The 12,376-nt window shown below is 34.5% G+C and overlaps 1 non-coding gene and 2 pseudogenes across 1 annotated transcript; all 3 read left to right on the forward strand.

Moving 5' to 3' along the window:
* Positions 1 to 4,736: 4,736 nt before the first annotated feature.
* On the forward strand, positions 4,737 to 6,727 carry LOC129251533 (small subunit ribosomal RNA). The gene has a single exon (XR_008582989.1). It is a non-coding gene; the product is annotated as a small subunit ribosomal RNA (ribosomal RNA).
* A 591-nt stretch (positions 6,728 to 7,318) lies between these two features.
* Positions 7,319 to 7,499, forward strand: LOC129251510 (5.8S ribosomal RNA; annotated as a pseudogene).
* Positions 7,500 to 7,941: 442 nt separating this feature from the next.
* LOC129251501 (large subunit ribosomal RNA) lies at positions 7,942 to 10,711 on the forward strand (annotated as a pseudogene).
* The last annotated feature ends 1,665 nt before the right edge of the window (positions 10,712 to 12,376 follow it).

The following is a 12,376-nucleotide window of genomic DNA, read 5'->3' on the forward strand; positions in this document are numbered from 1 at the left end:
TTAAACTGGTAATATTGTGATTTTATGCCTGGTTTTCCATACGTTAGTTTAAATAGAAAGTTATGGAATATAACCTTGGCATATTGGCACTAAAATATATAATAAAGACATTTCAAATCAAACTGAAATGTATTGAAATTAATTTTTCCCATACATTTTTGACAATGTGAGGTGTGCATGGCAAAAAACACTCACGGTGAAGGCATGTGATATAATATGAAAATATCAAAAGTTAACTAACCAATGATATTGAAGCATATAAATCGAATCATAACTATATGAAACTCGAATTTGAGCCATATTAAACTGGTAATATTGTGATTTTATGCCTGGTTTTCCATACGTTAGTTTAAATAGAGAGTTATGGAATATAACCTTGGCATATTGGCACTAAAATATATAATAAAGACATTTCAAATCAAACTGAAATGTATTGAAATGAATTTTTCCCATACATTTTTGACAATGTGAGGTGTGCATGGCAAAAAACACTCACGGTGAAGGCATGTGATATAATATGAAAATATCAAAAGTTAACTAACCAATGATATTGAAGCATATAAATCGAATCATAACTATATGAAACTCGAATTTGAGCCATATTAAACTGGTAATATTGTGATTTTATGCCTGGTTTTCCATACGTTAGTTTAAATAGAGAGTTATGGAATATAACCTTGGCATATTGGCACTAAAATATATAATAAAGACATTTCAAATCAAACTGAAATGTATTGAAATGAATTTTTCCCATACATTTTTGACAATGTGAGGTGTGCATGGCAAAAAACACTCACGGTGAAGGCATGTGATATAATATGAAAATATCAAAAGTTAACTAACCAATGATATTGAAGCATATAAATCGAATCATAACTATATGAAACTCGAATTTAAGCCATATTAAACTGGTAATATTGTGATTTTATGCCTGGTTTTCCATACGTTAGTTTAAATAGAAAAAATTTTCGAATATATATACATATATGAAGAATCTATATTCTAATACTAACATGTTATGGAATATAACCTTGGCATATTGGCACTAAAATATATAATAAAGACATTTCAAATCAAACTGAAATGTATTGAAATGAATTTTTCCCATACATTTTTGACAATGTGAGGTGTGCATGGCAAAAAACACTCACGGTGAAGGCATGTGATATAATATGAAAATATCAAAAGTTAACTAACCAATGATATTGAAGCATATAAATCGAATCATAACTGTATGAAACTCGAATTTGAGCCATATTAAACTGGTAATATTGTGATTTTATGCCTGGTTTTCCATACGTTAGTTTAAATAGAGAGTTATGGAATATAACCTTGGCATATTGGCACTAAAATATATAATAAAGACATTTCAAATCAAACTGAAATGTATTGAAATAAATTTTTCCCATACATTTTTGACAATGTGAGGTGTGCATGGCAAAAAACACTCACGGTGAAGGCATGTGATATAATATGAAAATATCAAAAGTTAACTAACCAATGATATTGAAGCATATAAATCGAATCATAACTATATGAAACTCGAATTTGAGCCATATTAAACTGGTAATATTGTGATTTTATGCCTGGTTTTCCATACGTTAGTTTAAATAGCAAGTTATGGAATATAACCTTGGCATATTGGCACTAAAATATATAATAAAGACATTTCAAATCAAACTGAAATGTATTGAAATGAATTTTTCCCATACATTTTTGACAATGTGAGGTGTGCATGGCAAAAAACACTCACGGTGAAGGCATGTGATATAATATGAAAATATCAAAAGTTAACTAACCAATGATATTGAAGCATATAAATCGAATCATAACTATATGAAACTCGAATTTGAGCCATATTAAACTGGTAATATTGTGATTTTATGCCTGGTTTTCCATACGTTAGTTTAAATAGAGAGTTATGGAATATAACCTTGGCATATTGGCACTAAAATATATAATAAAGACATATCAAATCAAACTGAAATGTATTGAAATGAATTTTTCCCATACATTTTTGACAATGTGAGGTGTGCATGGCAAAAAACACTCACGGTGAAGGCATGTGATATAATATGAAAATATCAAAAGTTAACTAACCAATGATATTGAAGCATATAAATCGAATCATAACTATATAAAACTCGAATTTGAGCCATATTAAACTGGTAATATTGTGATTTTATGCCTGGTTTTCCATACGTTAGTTTAAATAGAGAGTTATGGAATATAACCTTGGCATATTGGCACTAAAATATATAATAAAGACATTTCAAATCAAACTGAAATGTATTGAAATGAATTTTTCCCATACATTTTTGACAATGTGAGGTGTGCATGGCAAAAAACACTCACGGTGAAGGCATGTGATATAATATGAAAATATCAAAAGTTAACTAACCAATGATATTGAAGCATATAAATCGAATCATAACTATATGAAACTCGAATTTAAGCCATATTAAACTGGTAATATTGTGATTTTATGCCTGGTTTTCCATACGTTAGTTTAAATAGAAAGTTATGGAATATAACCTTGGCATATTGGCACTAAAATATATAATAAAGACATTTCAAATCAAACTGAAATGTATTGAAATGAATTTTTCCCATACATTTTTGACAATGTGAGGTGTGCATGGCAAAAAACACTCACGGTGAAGGCATGTGATATAATATGAAAATATCAAAAGTTAACTAACCAATGATATTGAAGCATATAAATCGAATCATAACTATATGAAACTCGAATTTGAGCCATATTAAACTGGTAATATTGTGATTTTATGCCTGGTTTTCCATACGTTAGTTTAAATAGAGAGTTATGGAATATAACCTTGGCATATTGGCACTAAAATATATAATAAAGACATTTCAAATCAAACTGAAATGTATTGAAATAAATTTTTCCCATACATTTTTGACAATGTGAGGTGTGCATGGCAAAAAACACTCACGGTGAAGGCATGTGATATAATATGAAAATATCAAAAGTTAACTAACCAACGATATTGAAGCATATAAATCGAATCATAACTATATGAAACTCGAATTTAAGCCATATTAAACTGGTAATATTGTGATTTTATGCCTGGTTTTTTCCATACGTTAGTTTAAATAGAAAAAATTTTCGAATATATATACATATATGAAGAATTCATATTAGCTATACTAACATGTTATGGAATATAACCTTGGCATATTGGCACTAAAATATATAATAAAGACATTTCAAATCAAACTGAAATGTATTGAAATGAATTTTTCCCATACATTTTTGACAATGTGAGGTGTGCATGGCAAAAAACACTCACGGTGAAGGCATGTGAAATGATATGAAAATATCAAAAGTTAACTAACCAATGATATTGAAACATATAAATCGAATCATAACTATATGAAACTCGAATTTGAGCCATATTAAACTGGTAATATTGTGATTTTATGCCTGGTTTTCCATACGTTAGTTTAAATAGAGAGTTATGGAATATAACCTTGGCATATTGGCACTAAAATATATAATAAAGACATTTCAAATCAAACTGAAATGTATTGAAATAAATTTTTCCCATACATTTTTGACAATGTGAGGTGTGCATGGCAAAAAACACTCACGGTGAAGGCATGTGATATAATATGAAAATATCAAAAGTTAACTAACCAATGATATTGAAGCATATAAATCGAATCATAACTATATGAAACTCGAATTTGAGCCATATTAAACTGGTAATATTGTGATTTTATACCTGGTTTTCCATACGTTAGTTTAAATAGCAAGTTATGGAATATAACCTTGGCATATTGGCACTAAAATATATAATAAAGACATTTCAAATCAAACTGAAATGTATTGAAATAAATTTTTCCCATACATTTTTGACAATGTGAGGTGTGCATGGCAAAAAACACTCACGGTGAAGGCATGTGATATAATATGAAAATATCAAAAGTTAACTAACCAATGATATTGAAGCATATAAATCGAATCATAACTATATGAAACTCGAATTTGAGCCATATTAAACTGGTAATATTATGATTTTATTCCTGGTTTTCCATACGTTAGTTTAAATAGAAAAAATTTTCGAATATATATACATATATGAAGAATCTATATTCTATACTAACATGTTATGGCATATTGGTGTTATTGTATTTTATTCCTGGTTTTCTATAGTTAGTTTAAATAGAAATAAATTTTTGAATTCAAAATTTTATATTCTATACTAGCATTACATAGAAATTATCCTCAACTGTTTGTTTCTTGTATAAATACAGGAAATTAAACAGATGATGAAGAGAAAAAAATAAGAAAAACAAAAATTTATAAGAAAAATTAAATTTTAAACAAAGGAAAAGAGGAGAAAATTTTTTCAATCATATATATTTATGATTAAAAAATAGAATTATGAAATTATTAATTTCAATTCAAAGAGAAAAATTATGTAATATATGAAATTATTACATTAAAAATGCATTTGAAAAAAAAGTAAAATGTTATTAAGAATGATAAATTATTTGAAAATTGGCAAATATTAAGAAGAAATATCGTTCTTATATTTTTATATAAAATATATAATATAGAGAACGAAAATTCTTTTTCATAAAAAACGGTTTTTGAATTTTTAATAAGAAAAGCTAAAGGGGGGTCGTCCCTTTACTTTTTATATACACCGTAATTTATGAAATTTTCAAATATGAAAAACAAAGAAAAATATATAAATAAAAATATTATTCTGGTTGATCCTGCCAGTAGTTATATGCTTGTCTCAAAGATTAAGCCATGCATGTCTAAGTACAAACAAATTAAAAGTGAAACCGCAAAAGGCTCATTATATCAGTTATGGTTCCATAGATCGTTAACAGTTACTTGGATAACTGTGGTAATTCTAGAGCTAATACATGCAATATAAACACGGACCTTATGGAACGTGTGCTTTTATTAGACTAAAACCAAGCGATCATTTGATCGTTAAATTGGTTGAACTCTAGATAACTTGCAGATCGTATGGTCCCGTACCGACGACAGATCTTTCAAATGTCTGCCCTATCAACTTTTGATGGTAGTATCTAGGACTACCATGGTTGCAACGGGTAACGGGGAATCAGGGTTCGATTCCGGAGAGGGAGCCTGAGAAACGGCTACCACATCTAAGGAAGGCAGCAGGCGCGTAAATTACCCACTCCCAGTTCGGGGAGGTAGTGACGAAAAATAACAATACAGGACTCATATCCGAGGCCCTGTAATTGGAATGAGTACACTTTAAATCCTTTAACAAGGACCTATTGGAGGGCAAGTCTGGTGCCAGCAGCCGCGGTAATTCCAGCTCCAATAGCGTATATTAAAGTTGTTGCGGTTAAAACGTTCGTAGTTGAATTTGTGCTTCATACGGGTAGTACAACTATATATTGTGGTATGTACATTACCTTATGTATGTAAGCGTATTACCGGTGGAGTTCTTATATATAATTAATACAATGTATTTTTTATATATTCCTCCTATTTAAACCTACTTCAGTGCTCTTCATCGAGTGTTGTTGTGGGCCGGTACAATTACTTTGAACAAATTAGAGTGCTTAAAGCAGGCTCCAAATGCCTGAATATTTTGTGCATGGAATAATGAAATAAGACCTCTGTTCTACTTTCATTGGTTTTTAGATCAAGAGGTAATGATTAATAGAAGCAGTTTGGGGGCATTAGTATTACGACGCGAGAGGTGAAATTCTTGGACCGTCGTAAGACTAACTTAAGCGAAAGCATTTGCCAAAGATGTTTTCATTAATCAAGAACGAAAGTTAGAGGTTCGAAGGCGATCAGATACCGCCCTAGTTCTAACCATAAACGATGCCAGCTAGCAATTGGGTGTAGCTACTACTATGGCTCTCTCAGTCGCTTCCCGGGAAACCAAAGCTTTTGGGCTCCGGGGGAAGTATGGTTGCAAAGCTGAAACTTAAAGGAATTGACGGAAGGGCACCACCAGGAGTGGAGCCTGCGGCTTAATTTGACTCAACACGGGAAAACTTACCAGGTCCGAACATAAGCGTGTAAGACAGATTGATAGCTCTTTCTCGAATCTATGGGTGGTGGTGCATGGCCGTTCTTAGTTCGTGGAGTGATTTGTCTGGTTAATTCCGATAACGAACGAGACTCAAATATATTAAATAGATGCTTTCAGGATTATGATGTTGAAACTTATATAGCCTTCTTTCATGCGTACATCTTGAATGTACAAGTGTTTGAATGTGTTTATATAAGTGGAGTCGTACCTGTTGGTTTGTCCCATTATAAGGACACTAGCTTCTTAAATGGACAAATTGCGTCTAGCAGTAACGAGATTGAGCAATAACAGGTCTGTGATGCCCTTAGATGTCCTGGGCTGCACGCGCGCTACAATGAAAGTATCAACGTGTATTTCCTAGACCGAGAGGTCCGGGTAAACCGCTGAACCACTTTCATGCTTGGGATTGTGAACTGAAACTGTTCACATGAACTTGGAATTCCCAGTAAGTGCGAGTTATTAACTCGCATTGATTAAGTCCCTGCCCTTTGTACATACCGCCCGTCGCTACTACCGATTGAATTATTTAGTGAGGTCTCCGGACGTGATCACTGTGACGCCTCGTGTGTCACGGTTGTTTCGCAAAAGTTGACCGAACTTGATTATTTAGAGGAAGTAAAAGTCGTAACAAGGTTTCCGTAGGTGAACCTGCGGAAGGATCATTATTGTGTTCCATATCCGTAAGAAAAACAAACAAACAAACAAACAAACAGACAAGCAAACAAACGAACAAAAAGAAAAAAAAAAAAAAAAAAAAAGAAAAAAAAAAAAAAAATTTATATAATTATTTTGAATCCATAATTCTTTTTATTCTTTTTCATTCAATTTGTGATCCATCAATTATATCATATTAAATATAATATATGATGGTACATTTTGTAATGTTTTTTCTTATTTTTTTCTTTTAAAAACCTTTAAACATGAAAATAAAAAGTTGTACTTATTATTCATTTGATTGAATGATAAGTTAATTTGTTCACAATAACAAAAGTGGTATATATTTATTATATTATTATATATACATAAAATGATTAAAAAAATACAAAATAATTGAATCATAATAAATACCACCACTGTATTATTGTTGAACTAAGACATTCGCAACTTAATAAAAATGTTTAGAGTTAAATATATTTGATATATATTATTGAAAGAAAATCAATTTATATATTATTAATATTATTTAATTTTACTCTTTCAATTAATATATGCAAAAAAAAATTGACATTTGTTATAAATAAAAATAAATAAAAAAATACTCTAAGCGGTGGATCACTTGGCTCATGGGTCGATGAAGAACGCAGCAAACTGTGCGTCATCGTGTGAACTGCAGGACACATGAACATCGACATTTTGAACGCATATCGCAGTCCATGCTGTTATGTACATTAAATTCAATTTTAAAGTACTGCTTGGACTACATATGGTTGAGGGTTGTAAGACTATGCTAAATAAGTTGCTTATTCTTTTATAAAAATAATTGAATTTAAGCAAATGTGTATATTATTGGATTTTAAATAATTCATAATATTAATAGCAAAAAAAATAAAGATATATAATGAATTTTATTTATTATATATTCTTTAAAAAAAAAATCCTCTCAAATAAAATGAAATGATGAAAATATTGAATCTAAGTATTCTTTACAAAAAATTTTCATATTATTTATATATATATATAAAATAATAATTTATATATGTAATTAAAAGGAGGAATGTCTAGCATAAAAATTAAATTTTTTATTCTAGGATTGCCTCATTTTACATTATTATTATTTTTATATATTTACAATATATAAAAGGAGAAAAGAAAAATAGAGATGAAAAGATGATATAATTTTTTTATTAAATTGTGAGAAGATAAAAAAAGAATATTAAAACAACCTCAACTCATATGGGATTACCCCCTGAATTTAAGCATATTAATGAGGGGAGGAAAAGAAACTAACAAGGATTTTCTTAGTAGCGGCGAGCGAAAAGAAAATAGTTCAGCACTAAGTCACTTTGTCTATATGTCAAATGTGAGATGCAGTGTATGGAATATCTTAATATCTAGTATGAGAAATTAACGATTTAAGTCCTTCTTAAATGAGGCCATTTACCCATAGAGGGTGCCAGGCCCGTATAACGTTAATGATTACTAGAAAGATATTTCCAAAGAGTCGTGTTGCTTGATAGTGCAGCACTAAGTGGGTGGTAAACTCCATCTAAAACTAAATATAACCATGAGACCGATAGTAAACAAGTACCGTGAGGGAAAGTTGAAAAGAACTCTGAATAGAGAGTTAAATAGTACGTGAAACTGCTTAGAGGTTAAGCCCGATGAACCTGAATATCCATTATGAAAAATTCATCATTAAATAATTAAAAAAATAATGTGCATTTTTTTCATATAAGGACATTGTAATCTATTAACATAATAAAGTATTTATCAAAAGATCATTGGTGATATTAAGTTTATTTAAATTAATTTGCTTTTTAAGCATATTAACATAAAATAAATACTAATGATTTGATAAAGTGTTGATAGATTTTATTATATATAATGCTAAAATTCATTTTTTGAATTTTACAAAAAATTTAATATCTATGATATTAATATTTATTTGTATGCATTTATATGATTAACAATGCGAAAGATTCAGGATACCTTCGGGACCCGTCTTGAAACACGGACCAAGGAGTCTAACATATGTGCAAGTCATTGAGTTATATTAAACTTAATGGCATAATTAACTTAACTTAAATATAATGGGATTAATTTTTAGTCTATTTTTTAATAAATAGTCAATTAATTCAATCCCGGGGCGTTCCATATAGTTATGTATAATGATAATTTATTATTATTTATACCTCTAACTGGAGCGTACCTTGAGCATATATGCTGTGACCCGAAAGATGGTGAACTATACTTGATCAGGTTGAAGTCAGGGGAAACCCTGATGGAAGACCGAAACAGTTCTGACGTGCAAATCGATTGTCAGAATTGAGTATAGGGGCGAAAGACCAATCGAACCATCTAGTAGCTGGTTCCCTCCGAAGTTTCCCTCAGGATAGCTGGTGCATTTAAAAATTATATAAAATAATCTTATCTGGTAAAGCGAATGATTAGAGGCCTTAGGGTCGAAACGATTTTAACCTATTCTCAAACTTTAAATGGGTAAGAACCTCACCTTTCTTGATATGAAGGTTGAGGTTATGATATAATGTGCCCAGTGGGCCACTTTTGGTAAGCAGAACTGGCGCTGTGGGATGAACCAAACGTAATGTTACGGTGCCTAAATTAACAACTCATGCAGATACCATGAAAGGCGTTGGTTGCTTAAAACAGCAGGACGGTGGACATGGAAGTCGTAATCCGCTAAGGAGTGTGTAACAACTCACCTGCCGAAGCAACTAGCCCTTAAAATGGATGGCGCTTAAGTTGTATACCTATACATTACCGCTAAAGTAGATGATTTATAAAACAATTTCGATTGATTTATAAATTTTGAAACTTTAGTGAGTAGGAGGGTACAATAGTGTGCTTAGAAGTGTTTGGCGTAAGCCTGCATGGAGCCGCTATTGGTACAGATCTTGGTGGTAGTAGCAAATAATCGAATGAGACCTTGGAGGACTGAAGTGGAGAAGGGTTTCGTGTGAACAGTGGTTGATCACGAGTTAGTCGGTCCTAAGTTCAAGGCGAAAGCCGAAAATTTTCAAGTTTTTAATAAAAAAAAATATTAATAAAAATATATTTAAAAATAATTAAAATACTTGAATTATTTTGAACGAAAGGGAATACGGTTCCAATTCCGTAACCTGTTGAGTATCCGTTTGTTATTAAAAATGGGCCTTGTGCTCATCCTGGCAACAGGAACGACCATAAAGAAGCCGTCGAGAGATATCGGAAGAGTTTTCTTTTCTGTTTTATAGTCGTACTACCATGGAAGTCTTTCGAAGAGAGATATGGTAGATGGACTAGAAGAGCATGACATTTACTGTTGTGTCGATATTTTCTCCTCGGACCTTGAAAATTTATGGTGGGGTCACGCAAACTTCTCAACAGGCCGTACCAATATCCGCAGCTGGTCTCCAAGGTGAAGAGTCTCTAGTCGATAGAATAATGTAGGTAAGGGAAGTCGGCAAATTAGATCCGTAACTTCGGGATAAGGATTGGCTCTGAAGATTGAGATAGTCGGGCTTGATTGGGAAGCAATACCATGGTTTATGTACTCGTTCTGGGTAAATAGAGAATTACGATTCTTGTTCCCCGGATAGTAGTTACGTAGCCAATTGTGGAACTTTCTTGCTAAAATTTTTAAGGAATTATATCATTCGATATATATTCCTTTTAAATTATAACGATTATCAATTAACAATCAATTCAGAACTGGCACGGACTTGGGGAATCCGACTGTCTAATTAAAACAAAGCATTGTGATGGCCCTAACGGGTGTTGACACAATGTGATTTCTGCCCAGTGCTCTGAATGTCAAAGTGAAGAAATTCAAGTAAGCGCGGGTAAACGGCGGGAGTAACTATGACTCTCTTAAGGTAGCCAAATGCCTCGTCATCTAATTAGTGACGCGCATGAATGGATTAACGAGATTCCTACTGTCCCTATCTACTCATTCTCAGTTTGACTGTTGAATAGTGCGGACGTGTCGTGTGCTAAGTGGTGATTAGCGATTTTTGCGATTTCTTTTGCGTTTATATTCGTGTGTGATAACCGGTGTATTACAGTTGTGCGAGTGACGCTAATATTGTTGTGGCTGTACCATAGCGGTACAGTGTTTACAATTTATTGCGCTAGTGAGTGCCGTTGTCCGAGTGACGCTACTTTGTAGTAGCTGTACAGTGTTTACGAATAATTGAAAGTGCCGTACGGTAGTGTTGTTGGACACTCCAGTGAGTGCCAATATACTCCGTGCTATAGACACAGAGTGCGTGTTTGTGAGTGCTGCTAGATACAGCGTTGGAAATTTTCCATTAAGTTGTTTACAACTTTTGCGGGCGTGCCGTTGTTTTTCGGCGTGGTGTGTTGTGCGTAGCTGTACCATAGCGGTGCATTGTTTACGAGCAATTGCTCAGGTGACTACGGTTTGTGCTGGTGACGCCACTGTTCGCGTGGCTGTACTTTGTGTACAAGTGTACCTTGTTGGTATATTGTGGGACGCTCAAGTGAGTGCCGCTATACCAAGGTGTTTACAATTTTTGTGTGCCGCTAATTTCTGGCGTGGTTTTTTTTTTTTTTTTTTTGGCGCGTGCCGTTACATTCGGTGTGGGTGTACAGTGCGGGCGTACACTAGGTCTGTCGTGCCGCTATATTGCCATATTTGGCAACAGTAAAAAGGGCGTCCCCTTTTGTGCGTGGGTTAAGTACTGCGCCAAGGTTGAATACTTTGTGCAGGTGCCGCGAACAGAGCGTGCTGCGTTTTGCCTGCGGTCGAGCTCGGCGTTAGCTCCACCTCGGTCGACCCGTCCTTGTTCGGGGAACAGTGTTCCGTCCGGCAAGGCATTGGTGGTGGCCTTTGCCAGACCTTTGGTTGGCGCTGTGGGCTACGCCCTCGCGCTTTGCTTTGGCTCGCCGATAGGTGCAGCCGCTGTGTGCGTACCTGTGCGGGGCTCATTCCTGCCGTGCAGTAGTTGCCGTCGCCCAAAAGGGACCCAGTTTTTGTTGTTGCTCGGGAGGCTTTTATACGGCGAACTCGGCAACCTTAGTGGTGGAGAGTTGGGCAATGCCCAAATCAGAAGGGTTGAGGAAGAGGGCGAACACCTCTCTTCCAAGCGGGTCGGCGGTGCCATCGTCGGCAATGGACGAGACGACGTCCGGAGAGGAGGAGGTGATCTTGCGGTCTCCTCCCCGTTCTAAGAAGAAGACCGCTGGAGGTGCAGCGGTTCCGGTGGAGAAGGTATCTTTAAAGGTACCTGAAAAGGTGAGTGGAAGCGAGGGTGGTTCCGAAAGCGGAAAGATTGGGAGTGGGCGCAAGGGGCGGAAGACGGGGGAAAAATTAGGTCCCGCAGGGAAGCGTTTGGAGGAAATCCGTGGGGAATTGGGTGCTTCCCTGAAAGGTTTGGGTGCGATCGGTGGGGATGCCGAACGCAAGAAAGTTGGGGTGCAGTTTATGGGGCGCTTCAAGTCCATTGTGACGGCCTTTAGTGGAGCCGTCATAGACATGGACGGCGTCCCGAAGAGTTTAGCTAAGGACCTCCTGGGATACTCCTTGGAGTTCGAGGAGCTTTTTGTGGAGATGGTGGCGGAGATCGCCCATCTTCGTGGGCGGTTAGAAGCCACAAAGACAAGTAGGGAGGAAGCACCTCGGAGGACGGCTG

The sequence above is a fragment of the Anastrepha obliqua genome, unplaced genomic scaffold (genome assembly GCF_027943255.1).
Source record: "Anastrepha obliqua isolate idAnaObli1 unplaced genomic scaffold, idAnaObli1_1.0 ptg000027l, whole genome shotgun sequence".
Classification (NCBI taxonomy): domain Eukaryota; kingdom Metazoa; phylum Arthropoda; class Insecta; order Diptera; family Tephritidae; genus Anastrepha; species Anastrepha obliqua.